Source organism: Pithys albifrons, chromosome 4 (genome assembly GCF_047495875.1).
Source record: "Pithys albifrons albifrons isolate INPA30051 chromosome 4, PitAlb_v1, whole genome shotgun sequence".
NCBI lineage: Eukaryota > Metazoa > Chordata > Aves > Passeriformes > Thamnophilidae > Pithys > Pithys albifrons.
In genome coordinates, this window is record NC_092461.1 from 67,868,987 (window position 1) to 67,883,395 (window position 14,409).

Sequence of the window (14,409 nt, forward strand, 5' to 3'; positions counted from 1 at the left end):
TGAATATTACTCTAACATTTATGATCTATTCAACTCTCCCTGTTATTTTTTGTGGAGAAGGTTATTGTTTTACACAGATCTCAGCAAGGCTTCTATAAAATCCTGGTCCTTTTTCTGGAGAGAGAAGATTATTCTATTGTTTACAATGAAGTGAAACAGAAGTAGTGCTATTAGTCTCCATTAGATTATTCCTGATTTAGACCAGTTCATCTGATAACAAATTTTGAGCAAAGCTGTATTTAATAGTCTCTAAAAAAATCTTTATATTTGTAGAATAAATTTTACTTGTGTTCTATTTTTACATCCTGCTGACAAAACAATGTTCCACTAATATGTCTGGAATGAAAATGGTGGAGTTTGCAGTAGGAAAAAGTTTCAGCTTCTAGGGTAGGTATTTTCATAACTGATCTATGCTGCATATGTGATTAACTCTGTGGCATATTAGCAATATAACTCTAATTTTACTATATATCACAAGAAATTAAATGTAAGGAATAAAGCAGGTTCTTCTGTGCACTATGTTTACAATGCAGAATGGCATGTTCAGAAAAATAAATAAATTATAGAATATGAAAATCCTTCAAAGATTTTTTTCATTAAAATATCTCTCTAACCGTCTAGGAAACAGTACAGTTCAAAAAGAAGGTCCTGGTTTAAAAACAAACAAAAAAAAAAAAACAAAAAAAAACCAAAGAAAAACAAGCAATGTCACATAACTATTACCACACTGTGGTGAAAAGTCCATGCTGATATTACTGCATTTTCAAACTTTGTTTCACTTACACCACTCTGCTGAATTTGGCATATTAAGATCAATAACAGTCTTGAGCTATTCCCTGTATTTACCCTGTTAATGGATGAGTACAAAGAGAAAAGACCTGCTCACTATTAATTCCTGTAAGTAATGTAGTAAATTTTGAATTAATTAATCCTTTTCTGAATCTTGTGATTTTTGTTAATAAGCAATTGATAAATGAATACATAAAAACCTTCCTGATGTAAAATGTGGACTGCATATTGTTTACCATATTCAGATTATCTGAGGCATAAATAAACTAAATGATTCATCTTTAAATTTGGAGAATTTTATAAATTAAATACCATCACTTTTAACAAGAAATTTACTAGCTTAGCTGTTACTCTAATATGCAGACTTTTGTAATATTGATGATTTCTGTATGAGTCTAGCAAATAGAGCTCTAACTTCACTCTGCTGCTTCATCTCCAGCTCAGCTCCCAGAAATAATGAAGTACCCTGCAGACAGAACTTCATGTTGCAATGAACAGATATATTAGATTTTCATAATTAAATGTAGATTGTGATTTACTTCTGCTTTTGTGCTATTTGATTTTAAACTACTCATAATTTACCATTTGGGATAAATCTGGGATGTAATATAAATGCAGAAATTTATAGATTATGAATAGCAACCACTGAATTTTCTCTTCAATGAGAAAAGCAAGTGTACAATTTTTGACAGTTTTTGGTGTTTTACTTGCTACAATAAGAAACTATTTAAGTTCCATTACTCCTTTACTTTCCTTCACTGACCTACAGAGATATCATAAACAGGAATTATTAAAAAGACAGTATTGATATGGATGTTGCTAACATTGAATTCAGTAAATGGTCATGTGTTTCCACACTAAAATTCTGTATAACTCACTTCCTAAATAAATGTCTTCTGATCAGTGAGGAATAAGAATATATCAATACTTGAAAGAAAACCTGAACAGTCAAGACCATTTTACCTTCCTTATCAGATCCCTAGCCTCCAAAACAATCTGGTATTGCAACATGGAAAGATTATTCAACAGTACATCAAAAGGTATTTTAATACCTTCTACACTCAACAAGCTGATACCAAGGTATTATAACACCATCAAAATATTTGGTTGTAAAACAATCTACATCTTAATTAAGAATCAGGTAGACTAGTTATTACTGCATTAAACTTAAAAGTATTAGTCAACACCTCATTTTCCTGAGAAATTTGTGGACACCAAAATCAAGATGTTGTGCTTACTTAGTCCAAAAATACTCAAACAGCTAATGTAAGTTGTCATTGGCATACTTTTTCTTGTAAGTTCTTGAAGAAATGAACATAATGAAGACACACAAATGATAAGCAAAGTCATGTCAGTTGTTATTTTTTTCTGTCTTCTGTTTTCCTGCAGTTCAGAAAAATTTTGTTTCAGACTGCTCACTAAAGGCACAGAGGTACTCAAAAGGCTAAATGCAAAGATCAGTAAGTGGCATGGAAACAGCAAAAGCTGATCATGATTAATAAATAAAAAAGTAATCAGTAGACTCATTGTGTGCTTCCTATGCAAGTAATTTTCATGGCAAAATAAGGACACAGTGACTAATGTGATTGTGTGACCGTGTTTGTGTATTTAATTTCAGACTAATACCAACTGCCATCTTAACCCTCTGGTTTAGATAGAGAAGAAATGAAAGTAAATCCACTAACAAATGCATAGCATGCAGTCTGACTCAACCTTTATTTGGCCATGATCCCACTGCACAGTACTTAAACAGGGTTTCCTCAGGGCCCTCTATGATGAATGAGTATAAAACCTGGAGCTGATAACAGTGATAGGTTGGCTCCAAGACAGATTTCACGTACACTGTCTGCACACTGTATATACTGCAGATTTTGGGGTTTGGGTTGTTTATTTTGTTTTGGGTTTTTTTGTGGATTTTTTCAAAATGCCACAGATAATGGGAGGATTATCTCAAAGCCTACTGGTGTGGCAGTCTCATACCATCGCACTGAGGAAAAACATCATACACCCATCAACGCATGACACAGTGCAAGAGTGGGAGCTCTGTCCGAGATGAAGGTGATACAGACTGTATGCAGTGTCCACCTGGAGGACATCCTGGGATGAACTGTGCTCTTGTTTCTTAAGCACAATTACTTGGCTTGCCTCAGCAAGATGTCCAAGAGTAAACCAGCACCTTTGTGATGTGGAAAGATCAAAGTGTCAGTGAACCAATGAAGACAGTGAACAAGGTGTCCTTTTTGGCCTGAGTAACTGTAGCAGTGACATAGCACATGAATAGCATCACTTAGACTTGTTTTAGAACCTCACTGCAGGGAAACTTCTATAGCATACAGATGGTATTGGAGTAATTTAACAAGAGATCGGCCAAGTTTAATAACACTTTTATGAACATATCAGATAGTATTCTAGCTAAAATTTTGCTAGGAATGGTCGACATCAATATGCCACACTAATTGCCAAAGTATAGGTTTTCTTTGTCTAATCTCTGGTTATAAAGACTTCCAGTTGTATCTGCTTTTTCATTTTTGCATATATTGAACACATGTTTGTGTATCTGTCTCTGTGGCTTTGTATTTAAATATTTTATCAGCTTGCAATCAGATAAAGAAGACTTTTTTATATTTCTGATATCCTGAAAAATACTGAAATAATCCTGTTATTTCTCAATAAATTTCTGATTGTCTGGTGATCAAAGTAGAATGCAGTGTGCACATGTTCAAAAATATCTTTCAGCACAGTAGAGACTTCTAGTAGTAAAAATTTGCTTAAGATGTTTCAGCAACCATGTAGGTTTTAAGAGCCGATTTAACACTTTAGGTTTAATATATGGTGGATTCCAGTTGGTTTGCTATGTCTGCAAACAGCATAAGCTATTGCTGCATTTGCAAGAACAAGAGATATAAGGGACAGTAATTCTAAATTGTAGGGGAAAATATTTTCTGGTAGAAAACAGCCTACTGACCTGCTATAGATTAAGTGCTCTTCTCATGTGGCCCCTCTGTCTCTGACAGAGGTTAAATGAATCCTGATTCCAAAATCAGAAATAATGGATGGATGTATCTGCAAAATCACCTGATATTCCTATGGCTGCCTCTGAAGCACAAACCTCACACAGTGCATGTTGTTACTTTTGCTCTGCTATGAACAACACTGAGAATGACAAGAAAAAAAATCAGAAACTTGAGAAAAATTTATTTGTCTTATATCCAACAGACTGATTACTCTGAACTCTGATTTCAGCTTCATACTAAATGGACAGTAGATTGACAGCCCAGCATTATTTCACTAAATACTATAGCACTGGCAAAAAAAAAAAAAGATAAATGAAATTATAATGCTTAGTGAATCATTCAACTTGCAAATCCTGACACCTCTTCCTTCCTATCAGACCAAAAGAAAACATCATGATCACATCTAAGATGCAAGCCATGGCATTCTCATTTGACACTCCAGTAGAACTGTGAAACATGGCAAAGACTGTTGCAGATAGACCTTCATGTTTTCCAATTCCCAGTCTAAATTACCGCCATGTACACAAGAAACATGTTTCAAATCAGCATTTAATTCACCTGGCTTCAGGTGAACTATCAGGCATCAGAAAGTACTTAAATCCCAAGCTATCTGACAGCAGCTTTAAAATAACAATAACACTGCCGTGCTCCATGCACAGGACTTTGGGGCCTGTAAAAGGGAAAAAAACACAAGAAAACAGGATGTACAGTTATGAGTAAGTTAAAAGCTTAAATAAATAGTGGCAAATATGAGGACAAGCAAGCAACAGATTTTAACTTTGTCTTCTGATTACTTTTGGTTAACAAAGGAGATGGTACACACTACACACCCCCCAAATGATAAACCAAGACACTAAAAAAGCACTGAGTGAAAATAAAACTGTAGGATAATGAAGTGATGCAGGTTTGAAGAGACCTCAGGAAGTTATTGAATCACACCTTCTGCTCAAAGCAGGGCTTACTTTGATGCACAGAGCCTTGTTCTGTCAAATTTTGATTATGTCCAAGGATTGGGGACTCCATAACACAGTGAATGTAACAAAGTGCAGCAGACCTATGACCTAACCTTGCTTTCTGTTACCACTGCAGGTGTGCAAGAATGAGAGCTCCACCTTTCTTTTTTATTTTATGTGAGTGAGTGTGTGTGTGTGTGTGTGTGTGTGTGTGTGTGAAATAGAAAGATTTTTATAATAATCTGCAACAAAAAATTCCAGAAAATGGAGGGATTGGTGCTTATGAGACTAAACTTTCAGAATATTATGAGATTTTTACTCTTCAGCTGAAGGTTAATCAGCAAATGGGAAGATGTGTGAGTCATGGGGGTAAAGCTGGCAGGGAACATCTGCACAGAGGAATGTACACAGAAAATGTCACTGATCCAGACTTACCTGGGGAGCATGCCAAATCTCGAAAAGTTTCTTTTCTTCTCAGTGAACATTTCTGACTGGCTCAAAGTACCATAACTGATTGTTAGTACCTGCATTTCTTCATTACAAGTGTGAATTATTAAGAGTCCATCTGGAACATCTGACTCTCAATTTGTGATGGTTCAAGGAGATTTTTTTATTTAGAAAAACTGGTCTTTTATATTTTTAATTATTTTTTCTTTTGTGATGGAAAGTTTTGGGACCCTACACCAGTACCTCTGATTGATTTGTACCAGTGATGTAAACTATGTTAAAAGTTGTTTTGTGACATACCCTTCCCTTCAGAGGTGCAAAGCAGAGAAGAAATGGCTGATTCAAATTTTGTTTTCTTTCTCAAGAAAAGTATAAAATCTGCTAGCCTGTAAGTTAACAAATGCAAATAAATGGAACAGTTATTTATATTTCATTAACATTATCTTTTCAATTCTTGAAGGGGTTTTGCAGAAAATAAAGGAAATTACTCAAAGTATTGCAGTACCTGACTTCAATATTTTCTTAATGGCAGATAGCAAATATGAAATGAACAAATGCATGTATCAAGAATTTTTATTTTGAAAAACTGCACATTGATATTTTATGAGTTTGTAGAGTCATAGAACCATACCATAGAATGGTTTGGGTTTAAATGGACCTTAAAAGATCATCCAGTTCCTGCTGTGCTGCTATGGACAGGGTCATCTTTCACTAGACTAGGCTGCTTAACACCCAGTCTAGCCTGGCCTTGAACTCTTCCAGGGATGGGGCATTATTTTAGTCATTAACCACTTTTGAATTTTTCATATTTGCCAGTACAAAGAAAAGGACAATTAGAACAGCTGGGGGGGGAGGGGGGGGGAAAGAGAAAGGTGATTTCTGTGAATCTCTTATTCCCAATGTTTAAAAACAATAGCTCTTATAAGTTACCATAGCAGTAGGTAGAGACATATTCTGCATCTATTCACTTTCATAGTAGTATTATCCTCCATTGCTCTCAACCCTCATCTTTCATTCCCTCTTTCTTTCCCCAACTATTATTGCCAATTGTTAAAAAAAATAGGCAAACAAAACCCAGCAAACTCAACCAATACTGGCTATATTTAAGTCCTGGTTTTATTGCTGTGAATAGCTATTCAGCAACCAGTAGTCTCTCCTGCCAAACCATTTCTGTGGTATAGTGGATATAGAAATTGCTCAGACTACAGCTGTGTACCTTCTCTTACTAGAAAGATCCTGATGAATAATTCATAATCAAGTCCTGCTGACCTCATGTGTAATGGAAGTGTAGTCAAACTCACTTAAACAGGAAAAACAATTTTCTGTCATTCTTTTCATTTGCTTTAATAGTTAATTTTCACTGACACTATTTGTCTTGCTACTTTTAAGTTTAGCTGTATTTTACACTGAGGCAGACTTGAAAGCCATCAGGAACAATGAAAACTGCACTTATTCTGTCTCCTCAATATGTGGGACCACATACCAATTTCACTGAATTGTTATCAAATGTACATACTTGTCCTCACTGCACAACCAATGCTACAATCTCTGCTACAGTCCTCGGCAGCAGAACAGCAGGCAGATGTTAAGGACATACAGTGGAGGTGTCTTGGGATGGCAGCATTAGAAAGCCTTAAAATACATCCCTGCAATGGACTTGGGATTTCATACAGGAGATAACAGTCTGGAAACTTTCTGTTTTATTTATAATTCCATTAGGAATATGGACAGATCAAAAACAAAGTGGCAACATACTCTTTGTTAAGAACAGTCCTTACGGCAGTTTTGATAAGAGAGTTTCTCGACTGAGTAAAGTCAGTGGTAGTAAGTTTCCCACCATTACCAAGTGGTTAAAAGAATTTAAATGTAATTCCCCCCAGTTTTAACTTCTTCAAAGGCAATTTACTCAAGTGAAATTTTCTACAGGTTTTAGCTTTGGTCTTATCTGCAAGTTTTTCTCATATGCTGAGTTAAGCCACTTCTGTTGAGTAGTGTCCTTGGATGAAAGGCCCATTCTGGGCAATGAATCTATATTTGCTCAGTGCCGTATCACTTGTTTGTCTTTTTCTATTAAAAGATGACATATTAGTCCAGCCTACACTGAATAATAGAGAGTTCCCTTTGACTCTCTTTGAAGCTCATAAAACATGCTTTCTTTCACTCATACTCCATTAGGCATTTTGGTGGAAGGCAAACAAGGTTGCTGGTTAAAAATATAATAATTTTAAAAACTACTCCCTTAATTAGCAGATGATTAGGAGAGGCAGGCAGGAATGTAGAGTATTTGTTTAGAGGTACAGAAAAGAGTTGTTTCTGATAACTCTCTATAAAGTGCTTCTCAGTCTTACCCTCTGAAAGGCAGAATGGAAAAAGACAAATCATAGAGAGGATTTCTACTTACATTTACCACCAAACCCTTGCCTTTCCTTCACCAAAACTTTCCCAAGCATATCTCACTTTTCCCACTCTGGCCACAGGTATTTCTCTGTTGAAAAAAACCCAAACCAAACAAAGCCCCAAACCAAAAAGAAAGTATATTATGAAGAGGTGACTTAGTAAATTCAGAGGTGTTGTATTACTTTCCCTGCTTAGTCTGACTACCAGCCACTTCCAGGATGCAGCATGCCTCCAAGCACATATAACCAGCTCTAGATAGGTTCAACCTCCCTCTACATGAGAGAGGGGAGACAAATCATGAGGTCTGATACCAATTTCCATGTCAGACACAGGGAAAGTCAGAAACTTGCCAAGCTCTTTGAAACAAAGTTGGCTTTGTGTATTTCTAGTCTTCAATTATTTTTCCTTGGCTTCTTCTGCTTGTCTTTAAAATCTGAGCCACTGCTACATCATTGTTAAATTAGCAAATGCTCAGTGAAAAACAGATTTGTAACAGACTCAACAGAATGCTGCAATTTTTCAAAGTCATGCAAACTACCTAGGAGGGAAGGGCTGACTGATTTTCAGTGAGACCTCTGTACTCTCACAAAAATGGCATGAAAACCTTTGAAGTTACATATTTGTTCTTGCCCAGATTACACTGTAAAAACTGTGTTCCTCCTTCTGTCATGTGTGATTAACCAAGCCCTGTAAAAGATGATAACTCTGGTCTATGAAAGTGCATGTCCCTTTCATATACTCAAGAATCTTACAATTATTGGCAAACCCTGTAGGACAAATATGTAAAAGTCTGTGTATATTTGTACATGTATGAATGCTAGGGATAATAACATACTTTCAAGTATGCATGTGGATAATGTGCATTTGGTTTTGTACAGAAGAGTACTTGCAGTTTGTTGTATTGTGAAAAATAGGCAAGATATGGTTTGTCTTCATCCTGTCAGGCTTTAATTTATGGCCTGGGTAGAAGCTTTAAAATAAAATTCTTTCAGTATGCATGGTTAGGTTGTTAGCTAAAACTGAGAGGCCTCACTTTTGCCTCATATTGGTTTTATACTACAAAAAGAATCTGACTAGATGGCTTCAACAAATACAGCTTCTAGATTTTTATCTTTCACTTCCTTTACTCAGATTCATTGAATTTTTCAAAATTTTCCAAAATATTTTTAAATGCTAAAACTATAAAGAATCAATGAAAATAACCTGGGTTTGAGAACTGTACTTAATGTCTCCAGTGGAAACAGTTCTTGTCCTTGCTGAAGTATTTGGAGACATTGCAAACTTAATGATGTTTAATCCTGTATATGCCACCCTAATATTACTGCCAGTGATATAGCCTATACAAATCAATAAACTATAGCAATATAAAGCCAGAGCAAATCATACTAGAAGTAGGGTTTTTAAAAAGTTTTCTATATCCCTTTCAGGTATGATAATTTTTTTTCCTATGTTAATACCTTAAGCATACTCCACTGATTAATTATTTGCAATTTTTTGCAATTTTTCTTCCCTGGATAATATAGTGGAATGCAGTCTTTCTCCTGGCTATGCTGGCATGTATGTTGTTATTTTTATTCTGGTATTGAGGAGAATTTGATAACCTATGTATCAAAGAGTATGTGAGAGACCATGTATTCAGAGAATAGTACGTCTTTGTCATAAACATAGAGAACAAAAAAACCCCAAAAACTCTTTTTAGGTCTGAACCAAAATTAGCAAACTTTAAAATAATTAGTATTTGGGAACACTTGTTCTGACTTTGTTTAATTATATTTAGCTTAATTAGTTCTGGCTAACTTAATTATGTTTAGCTTAATTATGTTTAAAAATTAGATTAAATGCATGGTTAGTCTTGTTAGCAAGTCCTCCCTTGCTCGCTGTTATCAAGGGAGAAGCAGTAAGTTATTCAGTTCTTCTGGAGAAAAGTTGACAAAAAATTATTGCTTATAACACTAAATTATCATTTCAGGGAAAGTTTACTTGAGGTAAGACTCAGTGAAAGTGTTTGCATGTCATCAAACCATTATCTGCACTGAGTCTCAGTGTTTAATCACCCATATGAAGCCAGAGCTGTTTTCCAGCATTGACATTATTCATCCAGAGCTCATTTCCCAGGCCTTCCTGTGCATTGTTCATAAAGTCTGTAGGTGATTCCTAGTGCCTACAGGTTCCACCTCCACAGCTTAATTGTCTTCTTAGTCCTTATACATGTCCAGGACTTTTGCTAGTAGATTTTAAACACAAAGAGGCACTGAGTTTTATTGCTTTGCTGTTGTGGAGAGGTTTCTGTAAGTTCTGACATTCTATATTTGGCATATACTGAAAAGGGATCTTTAACAAGGGCACATAGTGGAAATGTGGATTCCCCATCCCTGAAAGTGGTCAAGGACAGTTTGTATGGGGCTTTGAGTCATTACAGGGAGATGTGCTGGTTTAAAGGCAAACTGGCAGGAGAAGTGAACCCAACACAAAAGAGATTATAAGTCAGAGTTATAATTTAATAAAAATATTACAATAAATGCAATGATGCAAAGAGAAATTGCTTTTAACCCACAAAACCCAGAAATATAACCCGGCACCATGGGGTACAAACAGAATGGTGTTTGTTAGCCCCTGAGCAGAGCCCCATGTGGTTCCCTTGAGTCCAAAATAAAAGGAAGGGAAAAACCTGTTGGTGCAGATGATGGTCACAGTCCTGGTGAGGTTCTGGTCCTCCTCTGAATCTGACAAGAGGTCCCAGGGGTCTCCAAACCCCAAGATAATACACCCTCAGGCTCATGTGGGAATGCCCAATTCTACAATGGGTGATTTAAGTCTGTGAGTCATGGGATATTTTTGGAATTGTTGCCGGCCCATTAGCAGATATGACTCCTCAGGCTGGGTGTGACGGTGCTAAGAACTTCCTGGAGGGGAGTTATCACAGCTCCTACCTCACAGGTTTCTTTAATACCTAGCTTACATCCTAAGGGGTCAAGAGTGCTCTGGGCAGCTGCTGCAAATGGTCCATTGTTAACAGTTCTTGGGAAATGAATAGAGGGAGTAGGATACACAGGTGAAATCAGGGAGAGTGGCAAAAATGTCCCATTAGTACCTAGGTGCAGCAGTGAATTGTTGAGCTTTTAGATATCAGTTTCTGCCAGCTTTTCTTCTGAATATTCCATTGGTTAATAGGTGGCAAATCTACAGAAATCTGGAATTAATCATATTTATTTTAGTTCCCCCTGTAGTCCTAATAAAGTCCTTGTCAGAAAAGTAAGCTATGACTATGTTGCATAGTAAATACCACACAGCCTTACAATATATGATTGTAGCTAATTTTTAACCTTTAGAACAATAACTACCTTTTAAATGGTGTAAGAAAATAGTCAAATATAAACATAATGATAGCTTTTGTACTGATGATAATGTGCTAAAAGTAGAGCCTTGCACAAACCTTATTTAAGAAATGAGAAGAAGAATAATTGTCTCCATTGCTGATTACACAGGGATAAAAAATTGCAGTTCAAATGTATCCTCTAATAGCTTCCACCACATAGCCTGTCTCCACCTATTGTATTTCTCTTTTCCTTTAACCTTTTACTAACTCATCTGCATAAGTGGAGGAATTAGATATTTTCCCTCTACAGCAATTATAACAAATACCAGTGATTGCATGACTCCCTTTTGTAGTTGTCCTTGAGTTGATTATGTGCATAAGTTTCTCAGAGATCAGCAACCACTCTGCAAATACTTAAAATTCTGTTTTGACTTTAATCCATGATATTATAACCAAGGTCCCTTTCCTCTCTCTAACACCATGTTAAATTTTCTCCAAGAAATTTTTTTCACTAAAAACTTTTTCACTGACTTTTATATTTTTTAGCCTTCCCTGTGGATTTTCTTCATGACACGCAATAACTTTGTGGTGACTTTTCACTCCACAATCATCCCTCAATAACATACAGAGAAAGAGCACCACTGATGCTCCTACAAGGACCAGTTCTTGTGACCACATACCAGAATTGGCTGTATTAATCTCAGTGCACTCACAGATCTAAGGGAAGTGCCCATCTGAAAGTTCTTTCCTTTTCCTTTGAGAAAGGAATGATAACGTTAAGGTAGGTAATCTTCTCCTGGCTCTGGTTATGCAACTCTAGGAATCAGGTTAATTAGCAATTGCAGGTATACAGTGTTTAATGGCATTATACAGCCCTTCCTGCTTATTCAATCCTAGACAGGAATTTGCAACAGCTATCAGAAAAGGCCTCAATTTTTGCTCCTTTATGTCGTTCCTTCTAAAGCTTTTGCAGTGTAATACTAACTCAGCTCATAACTGTCTCTACAGTCCCTGCCATCCCCTTTCCTCTGACTCTAACACCCATGTTTTCCAGGGTTTGCCCTTCTGTCACTTTGCACCAAATTAACACAATGAAAACACATCCAAACCTAGGAGCATAGGTCCCTCAAGGGATCCCAGTGCTATCCTGGTGGTGGGCTGCAGAGGCAATGGATGTACTAGAGGAAACAGGAGCACCTTTCCTGAATGTTCTTTAACAAAACAACATGTCTTCAGCTCTTCCTCACTCCTCTGTTTTTGCCTTCTAAAAAGGTCATATCAGGACAACTGACATGTTTGTCAAGGGCAAGGAAATATATCTGGGGATGATAGATACGATAGCAATTGGAGTTCTGATCAAACAACAGTCTATGCTCACCAGTCTCATTACTTTGATTAGAAAGTGCTTTTATTCTAAATGGGGGATTTTTTTTTCCACCGAAATATACTTTTCAAATAGCTCCTATAGTACTCTCCAATCATCACTTGTAATTGGACTATAAATATGAAGTTGGATGAGAGTGTGTGACAATCTGTTGGAGTGCATGAAGGCTCTGCAGACGGATCTGGACAGACAGGATCAGTGAGCCAAGGCCACTTTTATGAAATACAACAAGGTGAAGTGCCAGGTCCTGAACTTGGGTCACAACCGCACTACATGCTTGAAGAAGAGCTGCCGTAAAGTTGCAAAGTGGAGGGGACCTGGGAGTGCTGGTCAACAGCCAGCTAAACATGAGCCAGAAGGGTGCCCAGGTGGCCAACAAGGCCAATGGCATCCTGGCCTGTATCAGAAATAGTGTGGCCAGCAGGACCAGGGCACTGATTGTCCCCCTGTACTCAGTACAGGTGAGGCACCTCAAATCCTGTGTTCAGCTTTGGGCCCCTCGTTACATTGAGGTGAAGTAGTATGCCCAAAGAAGGTCAATGAGTATGAAGGGTCTGGAGAACAAGTCTGTGAGGAGCAGCTGAGGCAACTAGGGTTGTTTACCCTGGAAGGAAAAGGAGACTTAGGCATATTTCTCTATACAACTACCTGAAAGGAGGTTGTATCAAGGTGAGGGTCAGTTTCTTTTCCCAGATAACAATAAATAGGACAAGAGGAAATGGCCTCCAGTTGCATGAGGAAAGGTTTAGATCAGCTATTTGGAAAAATTTCTTCCCCAAAAATGTGGTCAAACATTGAAACAGGCTGCCCAGAGATGTGCTGGAGTCACTGTCCCTGGAGGTATTTAAAAGATGTGTAGATGTGGTACTTAGGGACATTGGTTTAGTGGAAGTCTTGATAGTGTTCATGGTTGGACTTAATGACGTAACAAGTGTTTTCCAATCTAAACAATTTATGATTCTATGAGGAATATGCTTCACACTGGCTCATGAGGAAGAAATTGAAAAAGCCAGAGTATAAAGTTTTTAACTTCATTAAATTGAATTCCCCAGCAGAATAAGGAGATGGGCATATAGAGGGAGGCTTCAGGGCTTCTATTTTGACAGAAAAAAAATTCCTTTTGGATTGAAGCAAAAAAATACATAAGAGGTTGTATACCAGCACCCCACCCCACCCCCACCTCAAAAAACAAAATAGAAAAATAAAATCTTTATGAATAATCTGTGTTCAATCTGTCCTGTTAGAGATAATATCTCACCACCTTCCATAGAGTATTTCTTTCCTTTGCAATATAGCTTCCTATTCCACTGTAGCATTGATTAGAAAGCCTTACTCTGCACAGTTGTTTCTTCTGTCCTGCTCAGAAATGTATATGGGAGACAACTTTATATGCTCCAAAAAAAAAAAAAAAAGAAAAGAAAGAAAAAGAAAAGAGTACTCAATTTGCAATTAATTCCACAAAGCATGAGCTGCAAGTGCTTATTCTATGAAGCTATTGCCACAGCTCAAGTAATTACTGAAAGACAGAAAAAGAAAGATGGTATACCTTTAATTAGCAAATTACAGCCTTTAGGGTGTATTGGATTATCTTTACAAAATAGTTAATCTTTTTGATGCTACAGCATTTGTGATTAATATTATAGGTGCTAATGAAGTGTGGCTTCTTTAATACTTTTCGTATGACAGGCAGAGGCTATTGATGGATGCTGCTATTAAACTCATGGTAAATCTGCCATGAGTTGTACAGCAAACAGATTACCTGGGTGCATGAAGTCATTGCACCAGTACGCTTCTTCCTGTTGACAGCACCAATGAGAAGAGTGACAGCTCCCAGAGGCAAAGATCAGGAATGAGGAACAATGAAGGAAGAGTAGAACTTGATATTACCACAGTATTAAAGGTTCTAGAAGTTCTGACAGCTGGTGCCAGACACTTAAGGCACTGATTAAAAAAAAAAAAAATTATATATTAAACACAGACATTGTTATGCATCTCCAGGACTTTCACTTTGGCTTGGGGCTTGAGAAATATTGGTACTTTGTCCTAAAGCACAACCACAAAGCCCTGCTCAAACATTAGTGTGATGAAACAAAATTGCAGAAACAGCCA